Source organism: Oreochromis aureus, linkage group 3 (assembly GCF_013358895.1).
Source record: "Oreochromis aureus strain Israel breed Guangdong linkage group 3, ZZ_aureus, whole genome shotgun sequence".
Lineage (NCBI taxonomy): Eukaryota > Metazoa > Chordata > Actinopteri > Cichliformes > Cichlidae > Oreochromis > Oreochromis aureus.
The window spans coordinates 118,868,914-118,874,145 of NC_052944.1; the positions used below are offsets into that span (position 1 = coordinate 118,868,914).

Consider the following 5,232-nt stretch of genomic DNA (forward strand, 5'->3'; position numbering starts at 1 on the left):
CAGGTTAAAAAACTCTGAATTATTGTTAATGAGTTATGTTCACAAAGTCACATGTGCAGTACTCTGTACAGCTTGCATCCTTTAGGACATAATTTGAAGCATTAATATTTCTTGTTCAATACTGAGCTGATAACACCTCCGTATGTTGTGACCAGGATGCAGCAGCAGACTGAACCTCGACTGAAACCTGCTCCATCATCTCATCTTTGCAGATGTCCATTTATAAAGCAAACAACTCAAAGGTAAACATGATGTTGGAAAATGTGTTAGTATATAAGGCCTTTAAAACAAATAAAAAATAAACAGCTGTCAGCAGAACTGTAGGACTGAACAACTTCAGATCCCGAGTGTGTGAGGACACAGAAGGAATCAGCTCTATTTCAGATTTGAGAGATAAACTTAATATTTCAGTTTGTGATGATTCTGTTCTGTTTGTGATTACCAGTGTTGGGACTAACGCGTTATTAAGTAACGCGTTACAGTAACTACGTTATTATTGTGGTAACGAGCACGGTAACTAGTTATTATGCCAAAACCAGGAACGCGTTACTCGTTACTGGGATTTAGATAGGCTCGTTACTCGTTTGCCGTGTGGTGGATATCGCGGAGCTTCCACAGATTCAATAACATTAGCAAGTGGTGGAGGCCAGCAGGTGGATGAAGGAAAAGGGAGGCAAGAGGAGAGACCGAAGCGGCCGCCGGTCCCGCGTGTCAGGTGAACTGAACTTCAGGTAAGAAGTTATGACCTGCAGTCTATCGGAGTCAGATATAAACCAAGTTTAGGTGGAGTTTATTTTCGGTATGCTGACTTTTTCGTACTGCGTGCTAGCTAGCATGACGGAGTTTCTATACAGCTGGGTGGGTGCTATGTTACTGATGTTGAACTTTATTTTGTTCATACGGTTAATTATTAGAGTTTCCAACCGTCCCCTAAAAAACAGAATCGTCTGGTATTCAGAGAAAATATTACGCGTTTTCGTACTGAGGTGAAAAGGAACACAGTTTGTCCCGGACTTCAGCTACAATGAAAAAGACACAAAGCTGGAGCTGCACAGCTGCCTCTTCTTCTCTCATTCTCTCCTCTCCTGTTTCTACTTCAATCACGAAACTGATCAATGATCAGCTGATCGGCTTTTCTCTCTTGTTTATTTATCGCCCACTTTGCGCCAGAAAGAGGAAACCAGCGGATGTCGCGTTAAACAACAGCAGCACGTTTAAGCTTGATCAGCTGTTGTTAGAATTTATTTAATATTAATATCTACTATCAGCTGATGTTTGCTGGAGCCACAGCTGTAAAGCTGCTGGTCATGATATCAGTTTGGTTATCTGGTGAGAGGGAAACATGAAGATGAAACCAGGAGATGTCCTTACTGAATCATCAGAGCTGAACAGGTGATGGAGAAACAGGTTTACCTTTTAGGTGACATGAATGAGTTGAAGGGAAGTTATGAGCTGTTTCTGAGAGACAAATAACACCAGGATCCTTTTCACGTAGCTGACAGCTGGTAACTGTGCAGGGGCGGATCTAGCAAAGTGTTGCCAGGGGCCAGGTAGGGCATTAACAGGAAAGGGGGCACAAGGAAATACTTTTCTTTATTATTCTCATTTAAAATGTCTCGCTTTAAAAAAAAAAAAAAATTATCTGAGTCTTACAACAAACAATTGATAGATTGATACATATATACCATCAGAACAGTGTACATCACTGTCACAACAGTGTTTATTTTCATTCAAAGGCTTTATGATTTTTCCTATAATGGTGGGCGGTCTCTAGTCAAAATGCCCGGGACGATTGTTTTGTCCCAGTCCAGCTCTGTATGCAGCTCATCTGCAGTCTGGTGTTACCTACATCTTCCTATTCAGAAGGCAGAATTTCCAAGTTCTGAGTACAATCAAAAGCACCACGACTGCAGTTTTTGTGTTGGATGTAAAAGCAGGCTAGAATCATGGCGGCGGTCAACGACGGTCCAGGCGTGGGATTTCTCTCGTGGAAATGTGCACATTATTTTTCCTTTCTATTGGTAGGTGGCACAGTGCACTTGTGGCAAGTAAGCAAGCTAGAAGACTGGCAGTCTGGCTGGGTATCCGTTACGGAAGCAACACATTAACAAGAGAATTCTGAGTAAAACCAAAGTTACTTTCCCTAGTAACTAGTTACTTTGAAAGTAACGAGTAACTTGAAGTAACTGAGTTACTTTTTTAGAGAAGTAACTAGTAATGTAACTAAGTTACTAATTTAAAGTAACTTACCCAACACTGGTGATTACAGGAGCCGTCCTCAGATTCAGTCCTCACACTGAAGTACTGAAGAAAACAGTACAAAGGTTAAAGTACCGCATGTCCTGTCAGTGAAAGCTGCAGCTGTTTTATTGATAAATTTAAAGACAAAAGTCAAAAGGATTAATCACCCCTGTAACTGTGTCACTATACATCAGCATTAACAGGACCTCAGTTTGGTGTTTCAGAAAACTGCTGATCTCAGACCTGCACAGCTTCTGTTTTAAACACTGAATAGACTCAGCTACATGAAGAGAGTTTTCTCTGACACAATTAAATAAAACCTGATTAAAGTCAAAGGTTGTTACTTGTATTTGAATTAAAAACTTGTTATCTGGAATTCTTTCACTGTTTTTTGTCAACAGTGTGTTATTCATCATAAAGTACTTCAGAGTCATTCATTATGTAAAACTCCAGACCCTCTGAGGATTATCTGAGTACTTCTAACATTACACAAAGCAAAGGTCTCCATCAGTGTTCATGAAATACTGGGTTTATCCTTCTTGTGAGGGAGCTGCTGGTGAAGATCACGAGCCCTGCTTGATCCCGGCGATGAGTTTCAGTCTTCCTGGTGTTTCTGAAATGATGCCTCCCACAGTGGGTCAACAGAACATCTGGCACAGGACAGCTGTAATGAAATAAATTTAAGAAGTTTTGAAAAAAAAATCTTGGCAATGCCCTATATGTGAGAAGCAGATTTTGCACTTACTTTTCTTTTGGCAATCAAGATAACTAAAAGTATAATTTTCACCATACAATTACTAACCTTGTCATTGCCTCTTGGAAGCATGTTTTCTAGGTGAGGATTTCCCTTTCCCCATTTAACCCAGTAGTCGAATAAGTGGGCGTCTGAACTGGATTTCAGTCTGAACTGATGTCCGTGTGGGTCCTGCAGAGAATCAGAGTTGGAAAAGTTGTTAATGTAGCAAAAAAAAAAAAAAAAAAAAAAAAATAATAATAATAATGCTTTTTGTTCATAATCTCTTTAAAGTCATGAACGTTTTTTTTTTTTTATCGCTTTCACTGGAGTGGGTAAATGAGTCTGCAAAGTTAAAAAAACAGATTTACATTTATTGTTTATGTAACCAACTTTAAGGTATAAAGGTGAATTACAGCACAATAACTACTTGGGCTCGTAACGAGACCCTGGCCAGAATCAGAAGACACCAAATTCGTATGGAGCCAAAGTATTGAGCAGCAATAATGACCTGGACACAATGTCAACTTTTGAGTAGCCACTCTTGTATTGTTACAAGATATAACAGATATTTGTCCAATTTGTACAGATACAGTATAAAATAAAATAAATAGTGTGCACACTGAAATAAAATAAAAGTACTCGTTGGGGCCCTTTAAGAATTTAGAGTTAAGCTGGCGATAGCTAACTTCAAAGGTCCTTGTGAGTGTAATTGGAATGTATGAGTGTGTGGTTGTGTATCTTCTCTGGGGTAGATCCTCCTCAAAGTGGTTGGCTCGCCATCTATCACAACCAGAATATCGTCCTGGTCCTTGGACTTTTCTGTCCTCTCCAAAAAACCTGACCTATAACCCAGGTCATAAAATGTACATTCTAATCAGTCTGTTTCAGATGCACTGTTTAAGGTTAAAATGTAAAATCAAAATATTGCATCAACCTCATATTCATTGCATCAACATCGTAAATCTTATCAAATCTCACAGTTCTGTTGTACAACATTCAATTTTCAAGTATATCAAATATGAGAACTAAACATCTAAGTTGCTCAAATATTTCTCTATTCATGTAAACATTACTTAAACAATACTTATGGTAAGTAACCATTGACATTCAAAATACAATACACCATAACAAATTCAGAACTATGTGCAAATAAGGAACAAAATACACATGTGTTATGGCCCTGGCCATAATCTGTTTTGGTGGCTGTGTTTCGTTGTCTGTGTCTTTAAATCTTTTCAGGCCCTGATTGGATGAGCTGACGGCTGCTGATTGGTCCGCGGATCATGTGGCCACATTCAAAATCCATCACCAGCAGTTGTCCCGGGGCAGCCACTGACAGCAGCAGCAGACCGGACCCTGGCCTCCAAAACCCATGACAGTTGTGCCTGTGACTTTTTGCGGTTTTCTCAGTTTTGTATATAGTGTGTACATTAGTTTTCATTGTAAATAGCACTTTGTAGATAGCACTGGAACAGAAGGGGTGAGCTGCCTATTGTTTTTCCTTGCACTGTTTTCTCCTGTTTATCACAGTCAGGGAGTAAGGTGTAGCGCTTGTCTTTTGTTTGGTTTTTGGTTTCACATAGGGTTTAGCCAGCACCTCCTCCTGACTTAGCTTGTTTTGTTTGTTATTTTGGCCTTTGTTCACCCCTGAGCTTCTTTATTCCAGTGTAGCAAAAATAAACCACCATTCATTAAGAAATTGGTTTTCTCTGTGTATGGTTTTGGGGACCAGGGCGGGGCCATCTTTTCAAATTTATGTTGCGTTCCTGTACCCCTGGACTGGGGCGTAACACATGTGAGTTCAGTTCAGAGGCATTAAAGCAGTGTGCTTGATTTCTCCACACTATAGGCCTATTCGTGAGAGAGAAATGCACTAAAAAATTACCCTCCATGTTACTTTAACTCACAGTGAACTGTCAAAAATTAGCTTTAGAGCGGCTAAGGAACATGTTGCTCACCGTTGCTCTGTTTCACAAAAGCCCAACACACACTGGTGTCGGAATTGCAGCAGCTCTCCGGATGAAAGGTGAGTGGTGAGACACCGAGTTTCTTTCTTCGGAATAACACTTGTCTTACCGACATTGCTTTTCTCCTTCGTCCAGCCACTCAACTCCGGACTTCCAGCGGGTAAGTATGCTGGCTTCCTTCCTCTCAATTCTGAGTTTTTCCTCTCTTTCGTCCCTGCGTTTCTCGGATTGAGTAGCAGATACCGCCACTCCTCTTGCTGAGATGAGAAAAACCCGGGAACACCATGC

At 40.3% G+C, this 5,232-nt stretch overlaps 1 long non-coding RNA gene across 1 annotated transcript; it reads right to left on the reverse strand.

Annotated features, from left to right (window-relative positions):
• Nucleotides 1-3,499: 3,499 nt before the first annotated feature.
• On the reverse strand, nt 3,500-4,997 carry LOC120439039. The gene is made up of 2 exons (XR_005612334.1): nt 4,936-4,997; nt 3,500-3,819 (listed from the first exon to the last, which is right to left on the reverse strand). It is a non-coding gene; the product is annotated as an uncharacterized LOC120439039 (long non-coding RNA).
• Between the last annotated feature and the right edge of the window lie 235 nt (nt 4,998-5,232).